Genomic DNA, 15,714 nt, shown 5'->3' on the forward strand with positions numbered 1-15,714 from the left:
GCTCCAGCCTTGCGACCGCAGCTGGCGCCGAAAGGGTATCCGAATGGAGTGATGGTACTTTTCACTTTAGTGCGAACAGCTAATATGAATTTCAAAGCAGTTTTAACAGTCCAACACTGGTCTCTCAATCTCCCGTTGGAGAGCCGTGCGCTTCTCCATGATGTTATCAAACTTGCGTTCTGTGATGTTGTCATTCTTGTGCTCAAAGAGCCGATTCTGAGAACTCATGACCACAGTGAGCCTGCCCAAGATGTGATCCAAATTGTGCTCAGTGATGTTATTCCGAGCGAGCCCTTCCAAGATGTAATCCAGTCTGCACTCAGAGATCTTATTCTGAGTATTCACAGCAGCCGTAGCCTTTCCAAGATCTTATCCGTGCTGCACTCAATGAGCCCATTTTGAGAAACTCACGCCTCGTCCCATCGTTTCAATCCCAGCGGGCAGCCTTGTGGGGGTTTGAACAGCCGGTTCCGCTTTCTTAATTCTTCGATAAGTCAGGGCCAAGCCCTCACAGTTCATGTTATTTTGCCACTTCCCTCTGAGCTCTGAATCTCATAGTTCAGGTTCCTAGTTCCTGCTCAGTTCATAGTCATAGCTCTGTTTACTTTGTGCTTCTCATCATTGTTAAAGTTCTTTGTTTATCAGTTCCTTAGTCTCTGGTTGAATCTGCTTTTAAGTCCATCTCTCATCTCGGGCCACTGAACCCTGGCAATTCTTATCACAAAGGTAATACGGAACATTGTCTGTAACATTATTTACAATGAATCACCCTACAATTTACATAATAACTCTGTATGAATGACAATCTTCACATGAATTACCCATAAAACAATTTTAACATTTATTTTTAAAGTCATAGTTATTGACTGTAAAAAAAATTACTGTGAAATTCATTGTTACCCAAATAGTATACTGTCTTGTGTTCTACATTTGCAATTTATTTTTCCCAGTGAAATTGCAGTAATTTACTGTAAATTATACCTTTTTTTTTAACAGTGTGGATGACGACACAACTATTAACAAATTTCCAGCTTCTGATTTCTGCTGTGTTTCAGATTCTGCAGAATGCTGCCACCAGCTTCTTACACTCTTAGTCCAACCTTTTGCAAAAATCCCTCATGCTCGTGTCTGCCCGATTCCCACTGGGCTACACACAACAGACAATAATATAATTTAGTCACAGTGTTTACAGATGATCATCTTTATTAATGAACAAGTCCAGTAAACAAATGTATCTTCTCACCATGTCTTTAAACCTAAACTCCCAGAGAGCAGCAATTTGGCTTTTCTACCTATAAAACCCAGAGAGCAGCCAAATGGCTGGTAGGCTTTTAGCTAAGCTTTACCTTCAGCCAAGTGGAAGCTTAATTGGCTAGTCATTCATATGTATATTAGGTTGTTACCTGGGAATTCTGGAGGGAGGAGAGTGGGGGTGTGTGATTGAGGGGGTGGGGGAGCTGCTAAAAGCTGTGCACTTCCTTTTGTGTTTCATCTTGATGCATTCTCAATCATCCAGGGAAATAAATGAGAAGAAGAAGAAGGCTTTCAGGAGCAAAGTGAAGGAGGAGATGAAAGCAGCACAGCGGGAGGTGAAACGCTGCCTGAGGGAAGCAAAGGACACCTACAGGAGGAAGGTGGAGCAGGAGTTGGAGAGGAACAATATGAGGGAGGTCTGGAATGGTGTGAAAACCATCACAGGCCACAACACCAAGAAAAGCACAGTGGGGGGGACTGTGGAGAAGGCAAACGAACTCAACAACTTCTTCAACAGGTTTGACCAGCCCACAACCCCCCCACCCTCACCCTCACCTTCACTACAGAGTCCAATCCCCACTCTCCTACCTCCCTCGCTTCCCCCCCTTCCTGACACCATGACACCCCCCTCCTCCAATCCCTCTCTCAGCAGCAAGACATCTCCCCCCCTCCCCTCCTCCCAAACATCTCCCAGTGTCACAGTGGATCAGGTCAGGAGACAACTGAGGAAGCTTCGCCCCAGAAAGGCAGCAGGCCCAGACAAGGTGTGTCCTAGGATGCTAAAGGTGTGTGCTGCTGAACTAGGGGAGCCGCTACAACGAGTCTTCAACCTCAGTCTGCGACTGGGGAGAGTGCCCGCCCTATGGAAGACATCCTGCATCGTCCCGGTCCCCAAAAAGAACCGGCCCAATGAGCTGAATGACTTCCGACCGGTGGCACTGACGTCACATCTTATGAAGACTCTAGAGCGGCTCTTCCTCAACCTCCTCCGACCACAGGTACAACATGCCCAGGACCCACTACAGTTTGCATACAAGGCGGGTGTCGGAGTGGAGGATGCCATCCTGTACCTCCTACACAGAGCCCACTCACACCTGGATGGGGGAAAAGGCACGGTCAGGATCCTGTTTCTTGACTTTTCCAGTGCCTTTAATACCATCCGGCCCTGTATGCTTCAGGAAAAACTGAACAGGATGGAGGTGGACCCCTGCCTGGTCGCTTGGATCTCCGACTACCTCACCGACAGACCACAGTACGTCAGGCTGAAGGACATCACGTCTGACACAGTGGTCAGCAGCACAGGAGCACCACAGGGAACTGTGCTGTCCCCTCTTCTCTTCACCCTGTACACCTCTGACTTCTGCTACAACTCTGAATTATGCCACATTCAGAAGTTTGCAGATGACACGGCCATCATGGGGTGTATCTAGGATGATCAGGAAGCGGAGTACAGAAGTCTGGTGAGGAACTTTGTCGCATGGAGTCACACAAACCACCTGCAACTCAACACCTCAAAGACTAAGGAACTGGTTGTGGACTTCGGGAGGTCTAGAGCAGGTCCACTGCCGGTTCAGATAGAGGGGGAGGAGGTGGAGGTGGTCAACAAGTACAAGCACCTCGGGCTGTGGGTGAACAATAAACTGGACTGGTCATGCAACACAGAGCACCTGTATAAAAAAGCCCAAAGCCGACTGTACTTCCTCAGGAGGCTGAGGTCTTTTAACATCTGCAGGAAGCTCCTGAGGATGTTTTACCAGTCGGTGGTTGCTGGAGTACTTTTCTATGCTGTGGTGTGCTGGGGGAGCAGCACAGCAAAGAAGGACTCATCCAGGCTGGAGAAACTGATCAGGAGCTCTAGCTCTGTGGTCGGCATGAAGCTGGACACTCTGGTGACAGTGGCAGAGAAAAGGACATTAAAGAAACTGATGGACATTATGGACAATGCCAGGCATCCTCTGCACACGGCCATTAACAACCAGAAGAGTCTGTTCAGTGACAGGTTGCTTCTCCCAAAGACAAGAACTAACAGACTTAAAAACTCCTTTGTCCCACACGCCATCAGACTGTTTAACTCCTCTCTGGAGGGGAGAGGGAGGGGAAACAGGAGGACAAAGGAGGGGGGAACAACTAAGCTGTAGTGCCTCTTCACCTCACTGTGCAATACCTTTTGTGCAATACTTTTGTAAATAGTCAACAGTGCAATAGACTCAATACTTGAAATGTGCAATTCACTTGTATTTTTTATTTTTTATTCCTATTTATTCTATTTATCCCCTTCGTATATTTTATTTATATTGTCTCTGTATATATATATATATAATATTCTGCAACTCTGTAACTTCTGTCGGTGCTGTGCTTTTTTGGAAATCGAATTTCCCAGAGGAACCCACCCGAGGGATTAATAAAGTTCTATCTAATCTAATCTAATCTAAATCTCCAAAAGTCACCAATTTGGAGTGTTTCAGTTTGCCATCTTAGGGAGAAATCAACACACATGGGTGTATGTCCTTTGTTGCTGAGATTTATTGATAAAAACAGTACAAAAAACCAACCATTTGCACACATATTTACAAATAATAATAAAAAGTGAGTGAGTACATTTCAACATTTTCAGCAATCACTCACAATCCTGGCACTGCCATGTGCATTCAGTGCTGCCATGTCAATCATGTTCAAGGGTGACAGGGCTTGGCTTCCTTTTGGTAGTGGATTGTGGATCTGATTGATCAGTCGTCCACAGTGGACGACTGATCAACACTTTGATGACAAGTCCACCCGCAGTGATCGAGCAAAGACTGATAAGTTCGCTGCAATTTCCAGTGTGTGGGGATCATTTGTCACCAACTGCATCACGTGCTACAACCCTGGTCTACATATCACCGTTGATGAACAGCTTTTCCCATCAAAGACTCAGTGCTGTTTCCTGCAGTATATTGCAAGTAAACCTGACAAGTTTGGGATCAAGTTTTGGGTGGCTTGCAACCTAAAATCCAAGTACATTTGCAATGTCTTCCCATATCTTGGCAAGGACCCCAATCGTCCCACTGGGGAGAGACTTTCTGAAAATGTAGTAACATTTATAACATGATTGACATGGCAGCACTGAATGCACATGTGCTGTATCAAGCATGCACCGGGACGAAGGAAAGACGGGTGGACTTCCTGGTGGAGCTTGCAAGAGAGTTGGCTCACTCTCATGTAGCTGCGAAGAAGGCAAGAAAAGAACAGTTGCTTTGGACACAACCCTCCACACCTAGCCTTGGAAAAAGAGCCATGTGTCAGGTCAAACACAAATGCAAGAACAATCATGCCACTGTGTGATGTGTTCACTGCAACAGATACACATGTGGTAAATGCAGACTACAGATACCATGGCAGTGCCAGGATTGTGAGTGATTGCTGAAAATGTTGAAATGTACTCACTCACTTTTTATTATTATTTGTAAATATGTGTACAAATGGTTGGTTTTTTGTACTGTTTTTATCAATAAATCTCAGCAACAAAGGACATACACCCATGTGTGTTGATTTCTCCCTAAGATGGCAAACTGAAACACTCCAAATTGGTGACTTTTGGAGATTTGTTTCCCTGGATGATTGAGAATGCATCAAGATGAAACACAAAAGGAAGTGCACAGCTTTTAGCAGCTCCCCCACCCCCTCAATCACACACCCCCACTCTCCTCCCTCCAGAATTCCCAGGTAACAACCTAATATACATATGAATGACTAGCCAATTAAGCTTCCACTTGGCTGAAGCTAAAGCTTAGCTAAAAGCCTACCAGCCATTTGGCTGCTCTCTGGGTTTTATAGGTAGAAAGGTAGAAGCCTGGGGATGTGAGTGAGAGACCTGTCCCCTGTAATAGGTCGTGGAGGCTGGATACTCCATTCCCTCATGAAGTAGCAACGCACATATCAAACAAATATGTAAGACTGCGTTCTTCCATTTGCGCAACATCTCTAAAGTTAGAAATATCCTGTCTCAGAGTGATGCTGAAAAACTAGTTCATGCATTTATTACTTCCAGGCTGGACTACTGCAATTCATTATTATCAGGATGTCCAAAAAACTCACTGAAAAGCCTTCAGCTGATCCAAAATGCTGCAGCAAGAGTTCTGACAGGGATTAGAAAGAGAGAGCAGATTTCTCCTGTTTTGGCTTCCCTTCATTGGCTTCCTGTTAAATCCAGAATTGAATTCAAAATCCTGCTCCTCACATACATGGTCTTAAATAATCAGGCTCCATCTTATCTTAATGACCTTGTAGTACCATATCACCCTATTAGAGCACTTCTCTCTCGCTCTGCAGGCCTACTTGTTGTTCCTAGAGTATTTAAAAGTAGAATGGGAGGGAGAGTCTTCAGTTTTCAGGCCCCTCTTCTGTGTAACCAGCTTCCAGTTTGGATTCAGGAGACAGACACTATCTCTACTTTTAAGATTAGGCTTAAAACTTTCCTTTTTGCTAAAGCATATAGTTAGGGCCAGGTGACCCTGACTCCTCCCTTAGTTATGCTGCAATAGACGTAGGCTGCCGGGGATTCCCATGATGCATTGAGTTTTTCCTTTCCAGTCACCTTTCTCACTCACTATGTGTTATTAGACCTCTCTGCATTGAATCATATCTGTTATTAACCTCTGTCTCTCTTCCACAGCATGTCTTTTATCCTGTCTTCCTTCTCTCACCCCAACCGGTTGCAGCAGATGGCCCCGCCCCTCCCTGAGCCTGGTTCTGCCGGAGGTTTCTTCCTGTTAAAAGGGAGTTTTTCCTTCCCACTGTTGCCAAAGTGCTTGCTCATAGGGGGTCATATGATTGTTGGGTTTTTCTCTGTATCTATGAAGCGCCTTGAGGCGACTTTTGTTGTGATTTGGCGCTATATATATAAAATTGAATTGAATTGAATTGAATTGCTTTGTGCTTGAAGCCACCAGATGCAGCTCGTCTTCATCATAGACCTGTTTGTCCTCACAGGTCATCAGAAGGAGCTGCTCACACAGGCATGAAATGCCCTCGACCACACCAATAACCTGCATGGCTACAGCCTTTGGAAGGTAGAATTTCCCCCACAACAAAAAATTATTTGGTAAATGGTATCCTCGAGCCCTGCTTCCCTCAATGTGGCACCAGCTGGGTTCTTTAATAGGAAATGCTCACCTTTATCTGAAGATACAAACTGCGAAATACCTGCTGGGGAGTCATCCTCACCTGCAACATATGGCAACACATGCAGTTTCTTTAAGGATGGAAAATAATTATTTCAGCTTTCTTTTTACATGAGACAGAGATGATATTACTGTACTTTTTTCTCTTTTGACAGGTGGGACATGAGACACAACAGGAAGGTTATGTTTCAAGACAGAAGAGTTTATGATTGTAATAAAGTTTATAAGAACATTTTTCCTTTTATAATCTATTGTCATTGTTTCTCTCGTGCTCCTGTAGCCCCAATCAGTCAGCCTCACTGTATGGAGCTAAATGGCAAGTAATTACTGTTATGTCTATCCTCCTGAAGTCATAGCATCACAGTAATTTGTTTTGTATGTTCAGAAGCTTTGTGCTTGGGATATAAGTTGCCATTTCTGCACTAAACCATCTACAATCCTGAGTCCATACATCCTGTGAGTGTTTGGTTCAAGGGTTCAGTCTACAGTCAGTCAGGTCCTCATCCTCAACCACAACAGTGGTTGTTACTGTCTATCGACATTTTAGGATGTTGACTGTTATTTGTTTCATTTCACTTCTGTGTATCTCTTCTCCCTCTGTGTGAAAGGTGGTCATCAATAACCCACATAGCAAGCAGGTCTGGCCCAGATCTGGCAACAACTGCTGTTTGACTTCTGGCATGATACGATGTATGTCATCCAGATATGGACCAAGCCTGGCATAAATGGCACTGTCTATGCGATGGCATGCCATATCTGGCCTGATTGTGGTTTTGTTTATGTGACCCAGGCTCATAGACAACAGGTCTGGCATCAATCTGGCACCTCTGACTGACCGGTGTCGTGGTAGGGTGTATTTCAACCAGATGTGGGCCAGGTCTGGCAATGATGGCACTATTTATGTTCCTATTTTCCTATTTTAGTTAAAAGACCCAAATGCCATGTTGCAATACTTTACTGCTATAGTAGCCAACGTTTCAAATGCAGATTTGACAGGTTTGTGAGTGTACATACCTAGTGACGGTTTATTCATTTTTGCCAGTGGGTGGCTGTAGCTCAGGCGATAGAGCAGGTCACCTACTAATCAACAGGTTAGTGGTTCAATCCCTGGCTCCTCCAGTCTGCAAGTCAGGAATATGAATAGTTGTTAAGCACTCAGTTTAGCGAAAGTGTGTGGTTGAATATGGCATGCTGTATAGAGCACTTTAGGTAATCTAGTAGAGTAGTGCTATAGAAGAATCGGTCCATTCACTCTCTGAATGGAGATTCGTTAAGTTACTTTTGCACTATTATGTTCCGGCACATGTTGTTATTACATGGCTTGATTACGGTACACATTAAGCTGACATCTGGGCCAGCACAGGGCCGTCATTCTTTGTGGTATGTTGGCCATGTGTAAGCACATTGTGTGGGCCAGATCCGGACCATACCAATTTTGCTATGTGGGAAGAGGTTTTGTGGTCCATGCACAGATGTGCTCTATATTCCTCGATGCAGTCGCAAATTTTACTTTTCAGTTAGTCCAGCTCATTACAGGTTATGTCCATGATGCTTGGATTTCATATCACATATACATTATGTCAAAATGAAAAAAACCCTGTAAATTCAGATATGTGAGGTTGTACTGAAAAGAATGATACCAAACAAGGCAAGATGAATCATTTTTAAAGGTGAAATGTAGAGGTAAAATCATAAGTAGTCAAAAACAGCCAATTATACCCACTTTGGCAAGGACTGCCTAAACTTTAGGCAGTCTTGTATGTCCTAAAGCGTGTATGTCAATATGAGCAAACAACAAATGGTAAATGGCCTGCATTTGTATAGCACTTATCTAGTCCCTAAGGACCCCAAAGCGCTTCACACTACATTCAGTCATTCACCCATTCACACACACATTCACACACTGGTGATGGCAAGCTACACAAGTAATCATCTAGACCACACATGTCAAACTCAAGGCCCGCGGGCCACATCTGGCCCGGCGGACATATATATCTGGCCTGCAAGATCATTTTATATAGATTTATTATTATTGTTATGCACTGAGTTCGCATGGCGCTTTGGTGACTTTGAAGCACAAAATGAGAATTTGCACCTGTGCAGATTCAGATGGAGCTGCATTCTAATGGGACACTCAAGAGAAAGTATGACATGCAGAATTTATTAGTTCCATTCCTGAAGCAATGCCCCAGGTCCGTCTACATGCGGCTCGAACCTTGTATATGTTTTCATTTACTTTTTCTGGGGTTTTTGGCAGAAAAAACATATTTCATATTTCTAACTTGCATAATTTTGACAGGATACATTTTTATGGAAAGCAAAATATTTAAAGTTAAAGTTTATACTGTCTGTTTTTATTCATATTTATATTTAAAAAACATTGTTTTAGTGTGTTCAATAAATGTTTATCTTGTTTGGCCCGGGACCTAAAGTGTGCCTTCAGGTTTGGCCCCCTGTGCATTTGAGTTTGACACCCCTGACTTACAATGATTTGGACTCCCTTGTATCATCCTTTAATAATCAGTGTAATTCTATTTTAGACATAGTGGCACCTCTGAAAAAAAAGTACTGTCCTATGTTTGAAATCTCATCCTTGGATAAATGAAAACATTCGTAATTTCAGGAGATATTGTCGCAAGCTAGAACGTTTGTGGAAGGCTTCCAAACTTGAGGTTTATAGGTTACACCTTAAAGAATCTATCCTCTTACTAAATGACATGTGGAAAATGCCAGAACAGTGTATTTTTCACACCTCATAGCTTCAAAAAAGAAAGACCCTAAATTCTTGTTTAAAACAATTAAGTGCCTTGTTTTTCCTGATGCTCCTTGTGCACCAGTTCACTCAACGTCTGAATGCAATGAATTTATGAACTATTTCACAGATAAGGTCACTGCCATCAGGTCTAATATCTCTCCATCATCTTCTCAATACCAAACTTTCAACTTGCTCTCCTCTGATACTTGGTCCTTTTTTACTCCTGTTACATTACAAGACAGAGTCCTGCTTTGTCATATAAAAGAGACGTCAAGCCCCCTTGATGTCCTTCCCTCTTCACTTTTCACTAGTGTGTTTGATTCCATTGGCCCCTGTATTGTGGAAATGATAAATACTTCTCTTCATACTGGCTCAGTTCCCAGCTTCTTTATACAAGCTGTTGTTGAGACCTTAAAGAAACCTTACCTAGACCCATCTCTTCCTAACAGTTATAGGCCAATATCCAAGGTTTCAAGGTTCAAGATTCTTTATTTGTCACATGCATAGTTATACAAGTATAACACACAGTGAAATGTAACCTGACACGCTCCTTGACATGTGCAAAAATAGGAGGGGGGGGGGGGGGGGATAGAGGAAGAACATTATATATATATAGTATATACAGTGGGGCAAAAAGGTATTTAGTCAGCCACCGATTGTGCAAGTTCCCCCACCTAAAATGATGACAGAGGTCAGTAATTTGCACCAGAGGTACACTTCAACTGTGAGAGACAGAATGTGAAAAAAAAAAATCCATGAATTCACATGGTAGGATTTGTAAAGAATTTATTCGTAAATCAGGGTGGAAAATAAGTATTTGGTCAATAACAAAAATACAACTCAATACTTTGTAACATAACCTTTGTTGGCAATAACAGAGGTCAAACGTTTACTATAGGTCTTTACCAGGTTTGCACACACAGTAGCTGGTATTTTGGCCCATTCCTCCATGCAGATCTTCTCGAGAGCAGTGATGTTTTGGGGCTGTCGCCGAGCAACACGGACTTTCAACTCCCGCCACAGATTTTCTATGGGGTTGAGGTCTGGAGACTGGCTAGGCCACTCCAGGACTTTCAAATGCTTCTTACGGAGCCACTCCTTTGTTGCCCGGGCGGTGTGTTTTGGATCATTGTCATGTTGGAAGACCCAGCCTCGTTTCATCTTCAGAGTTCTCACTGATGGAAGGAGGTTTTGGCTCAAAATCCCACGATACATGGCCCCATTCATTCTGTCCTTAACACGGATCAGTCGTCCTGTCCCCTTGGCAGAAAAACAGCCCCATAGCATGATGTTTCCACCCCCATGCTTCACAGTAGGTATGGTGTTCTTGGGATGCAACTCAGTATTCTTCTTCCTCCAAACACGACGAGTTGAGTTTATACCAAAAAGTTCTACTTTGGTTTCATCTGACCACATGACATTCTCCCAATCCTCTGCTGTATCATCCATGTGCTCTCTGGCAAACTTCAGACGGGCCTGGACATGCACTGGCTTCAGCAGCGGAACACGTCTGGCACTGCGGGATTTGATTCCCTACCGTTGTAGTGTGTTACTGATGGTGACCTTTGTTACTTTGGTCCCAGCTCTCTGCAGGTCATTCACCAGGTCCCCCCGTGTGGTTCTGGGAACTTTGCTCACCATTCTCATGATCATTTTGACCCCACGGGATGAGATCTTGCGTGGAGCCCCAGATCGAGGGAGATTATCAGTGGTCTTGTATGTCTTCCATTTTCTGATGATTGCTCCCACAGTTGATTTTTTTCACACCAAGCTGCTTGCCTATTGTAGATTCACTCTTCCCAGTCTGGTGCAGGTCTACAATACTTTTCCTGGTGTCCTTCGAAAGCTCTTTGGTCTTGGCCATGGCGGAGTTTGGAGTCTGACTGTTTGAGGCTGTGGACAGGTGTCTTTTATACAGATGATGAGTTCAAATAGGTGCCATTCATACAGGTAACGAGTGGGGGACAGAAAAGCTTCTTACAGAAGATGTTACAGGTCTGTGAGAGCCAGAGATTTTCCTTGTTTGAGGTGACCAAATTTTCCACCCTAATTTACGAATAAATTCTTTACAAATCCTACCATGTGGATTCATGGATTTTTTTTTCACATTCTGTCTCTCACAGTTGAAGTGTACCTCTGGTGCAAATTACTGACCTCTGTCATCATTTTAAGTGGGGGAACTTGCACAATCGGTGGCTGACTAAATACTTTTTTGCCCCACTGTAGTATTTACATTGGGTGAATGTGCAGTAGTAGCAGCAAGCAGGTGAGTTCTGTACATTAATAAGAATAGACACTGACTATTTTACAGGATAGACAATATAAACATATTTAAAATTAAAGGAATTGAAATGTACATTGTGCCTTGGTTTAGAGTGTCTGGAAGAGTCCTGTCTCAGTCAATTATAGATGATGTGAGAGGGCGGGTGTGTGTGTTTAGGGCCCAGATGGCTTGTGGATAGAAGCTCCTCTTGAGTCTCTCTGTCCTTGCCCGGATGATGCGGAACCTTCTACCAGATTGCAGAAGTTGGAACCGTTTGTTGCCAGGATGGGACGGGTCCTTCAGTATCTGTGCTGCTCTAGTCCGGCATCTCCTGGTGTAGGTGTCCTGAAGCGGGGGGAGAGCAATCCTGCAGCAGCGTTCTCCTGTACGGCTCACTCTCTGGAGAGCTTTTTGGTCCTTCACACGGCTGTTCCCAAACCACGATGTCATGTTCTGTGTGAGGATGCTCTCCACAGCACCTGTATAGAAAATCCTGAGGATTTTTGGAGAGACCCTGAATCCAAATTGCCTTTTATATCGAAGATTTTAGAAAAAAGTAGCAGTAGATGTAACAGGGCGGCCCTTAGCGGCTGGAAACACAGTGAGATGGACCAAGGCAAGCGTAGTGGAACAAAAAAAAAAAAGCATTTATTTCCTATACAGCTCTCCTTACAACAATTAATTTGTCAAGCTTCTTCACAGCACAAAAATCTATCCTCTAATGACAACTGGCAGCCTTAAATATGTTCAGCTGTCACAGACGTAACCATTATTCCACTCTCAGGTAAATTCTTAAATCCCAACCTTCCACCACAGTATACAATATATTAATTAGAATAAATAAATACATAAATACATTTTCACATTTACATATTAATAAATATTTCACACTTTAATGTTACACCAAACCCAATATTATAAAAACCCAGAAACCCAAGCACAACAAGATTCACCACACTCTCTTTACCAATGGTCTCTCCCGGAACCTTTAAATGGTGTCTGGACCCCCAGGGAAACATTTGCCCAAACACCTTGAAGAGGACACAGGCAAGACAGGTGAGTAATCATTATCTTACACTTATTTGCACCACTTTTATCCCTAGATTTCACACACACACGCATTAGTTTTCCTTACTGGAAGGCAATAGGCAATAAAGGCAATAAAGGTGAGTAATCATTATCTTACACTTATTTGCACCACTTTTATCCCTAGATTTCACACACACACACACGCACACACACACGCATTAGTTTTCCTTACTGGTAAACCTTAATCAAAATCTCAATCACCACTCTTTTTTTTTCCTGACAGACAACCACCACATTCCTTGATGAGGAGCAGCTGTGCAGGATCTGAAATAAGGCTACCAACTGATTTTAAAATTCCCAATAAATAGTCAATACATATTTAAACTTCTTGTGTGCAAATCCATGGTTAAAGTGCAATGCTCATAAAGTGCTTGATAAGGTGCTTTTAATAAAGTGAAAGGTGTGCTCTAGAGTGCTATACAGATAATATAAATAAATATAGTAAGGGAGTCCTCTTCCTTACAGTAGAACAACTTAACTATTTCCTGCATAAAAATGGACACTTTCCAGTCTGGTTTTCGTAAATTGCATTCCACTGAAACGGCTTTACTTAGCGTGGTGTTGGCCAGAGGGGCCGATGGCGCGATATGGCAGCCTCGCTTCTGTCAGTCTGCCCCGGGGCAGCTGTGGCTACAACTGTAGCTGCCTCCACCAGTGTGTGAATGTGAGAGTGAATGAATAGTGGCATTGTAAAGCGCTTTGGGTGCCTTGAAAAGCGCTATATAAATCCAATCCATTATTATTATTATTATATCTTGATGGCAGCAGACTCTGGAGAGTACACTGTGTTGGTCCTGTTGGATCTCAGCTCTGCTTTTGATACTGTGGATCACAGTATCATGATAAACTTCAAGAACTTGTTTGGGATTACTGGTGTTGTTTTAAAAAGGTTTATGTCATATTTTTCTGAGAGATCTTTTACTGTTTGCATGAATCATGTCACATCAGAATCAACAGTTTTGCTGTGTGGGGTACCTCAGGGATCTGTCCTGGGTCCAATTCTCTTTCTACTCTATGTATTCCCCCTAGGCAAAATTATTAAGCGCTATAAAAATATCTCCTATCATCTCTATGCTGACGACATCCAACTATACTGTTCCTTCAAAATTTCTGAGTTTTATAAATTGTCTAATTTAAGAAATTGCATGACAGAAATCAACAAATGGTTAAATGACAATTTCCTCCAACTAAACTCTGATAAAACAGAAACTCTAATTATTGCTCCAGACCACATGGTCCCAGAAATTAGACAGCATATCAGCTTCTTAGACCCTTATGTAAAATCGAGCCTTAGAAACCTCGGTGTCATATTTGACAGCTCGATGTCGCTCGAGCAGCATTCTAACCAGCTGGTTTGAAACAGTTTTTATCATTTACGGAATATTTCTAAACTCAGACTAATGGTATCAAAGCTTGAACTTGAGATAATTATTCATGCTTTTATTTCCTCTCGTTTAGATTACTGCAACGGTCTGTTTACTTGTTTTAACAAATCAGCCTTAAATCATCTTCAGACAGTGCAGAATGCTGCAACAGGACTCTTAACAGGCACCAAGAACAGATCTCATATCACTCCAGTTTTGGCCTCCCTTCAGTAATTGCCTGTAAGTTTTAGGTTTCGTTTTAAAATTTTAGTTCTAAGCTTTAGGGCCCTACATGGTCGAGCTCCTCAATATTTATCTGACCTGCTGAAACTACATTCATCTTCTCGGGCTTTAAGGTCATTAGATCAGAGACTGCTGGTGGTACCGCACACTCATTTTAAAACTCGTGGTGATCGGACCTTTCAGCGGCACCACGGTTGTGGAATTCTCTCCCACTGTCTCTACGCTGCACGGACTCCATTGATTCTTTTAAAAAAACAGTTGAAGACATTTTTATTTAGAAAAGCATTTAATTTCCTCTTATGCTGTTTTTATAGTTTTATTGTTTTACATTGTTTTATTTGCTGTTATATTGTTTTATATTTCCATTTCCTGTGTTGTAAAGCACTTTGTGATTATTTTATCTGTGAAAAGCGCTATATAAATAAATTTTACTTACTTACTTAATGATAAAAATGTTATTTGTGAATTAGTTCATGAAGTCATTACTAGATAACGTTAAAGGGATTGTTGGCTCAAAAGAGCTCTGACTTTTTGTCAGCCTGGCTACAGTGCTGAAGAGAAACCTGGGGTTGTTCTTATTTTCTTCAATCAGTGATGAATAGTAAGATGTTCTGGCTTTGCGGAGGGCTTTCTTATAAAACACCAAACTATTTCTTCAGGCTAAATGATGATCCTCTAAATTTGTGACTCGGTGTTTCCTCTCCAGCTTACGAGTCATCTGCTTTAGGCTACATGTTTGAGAATTATACCACGGAGTCAGGTACTTCTGATTAGAGACCTTAGTTTTCACTGGAGCTACAGTATCCAGAGTCGTACGTAGTGAGGAGGTGAAATTATTAACAAGATAATCGACCTCTGTTGGAGCAGCGTTCAGGTAGCTGCTCTGCTCTGTGTTGGTACAGGCCATTGGAGATGATAACAGTGGGTGGATTATATTCTTAAACTTAGTTACAGCGCTTTCAGAAAGACATCTACTGTGATAAAGTCTACTCTCCACCGCTGTGTAATCAATTATTGTAAATGTAAATGTTATCAGGAAATGATCAGACAGGAGAGGGTTTTCAGGAAACACTGTTAAATGTTCAGTTTCTATGCCATATGTTAAAACAAGATCCAGAGTGTGATTAAAGTGGTGGGTGGGTTCTTTTACATATTGAGAGAAACCAATTGAGTCTAATAACAGACTAAATGCAATTTTGAGGTTCTCATTTTTAGCATCTACATGGATGTTAAAATCACCCACAATAATTATTTTATCTGAGCTCAGAACTAAATCAAATAAAAAGTCTGAGAAATTAGAGAGAACCGAGAACCATATTAACCATGCTTGACGATGCCTTTTCAAATTGTAAATATACATTAGATTGATGTTGTATTCTTACATTATTTATAAAAATGAGATTAGGCAGGACTGTTCTACCTTCTCTTCTTGTAAGAAAAAATGAACACCAGCTTGGAAAGAAAGACACCCTGACTTCTTTAGGTTTCTTGATGTTTTACCTAAAAACTCCAGACGCCTTTCTTTCCAAAATCCATAGACAAAAAGAATTATAGTGAGTTTTATGTGGGGCTGAACTAAAAAAATAA

Source organism: Copadichromis virginalis, linkage group LG22 (genome assembly GCF_057382275.1).
Source record: "Copadichromis virginalis isolate Kocher_CV1m ecotype Utaka linkage group LG22, C_Virginalis_male_GT1.1, whole genome shotgun sequence".
Classification (NCBI taxonomy): Eukaryota; Metazoa; Chordata; class Actinopteri; order Cichliformes; family Cichlidae; genus Copadichromis; species Copadichromis virginalis.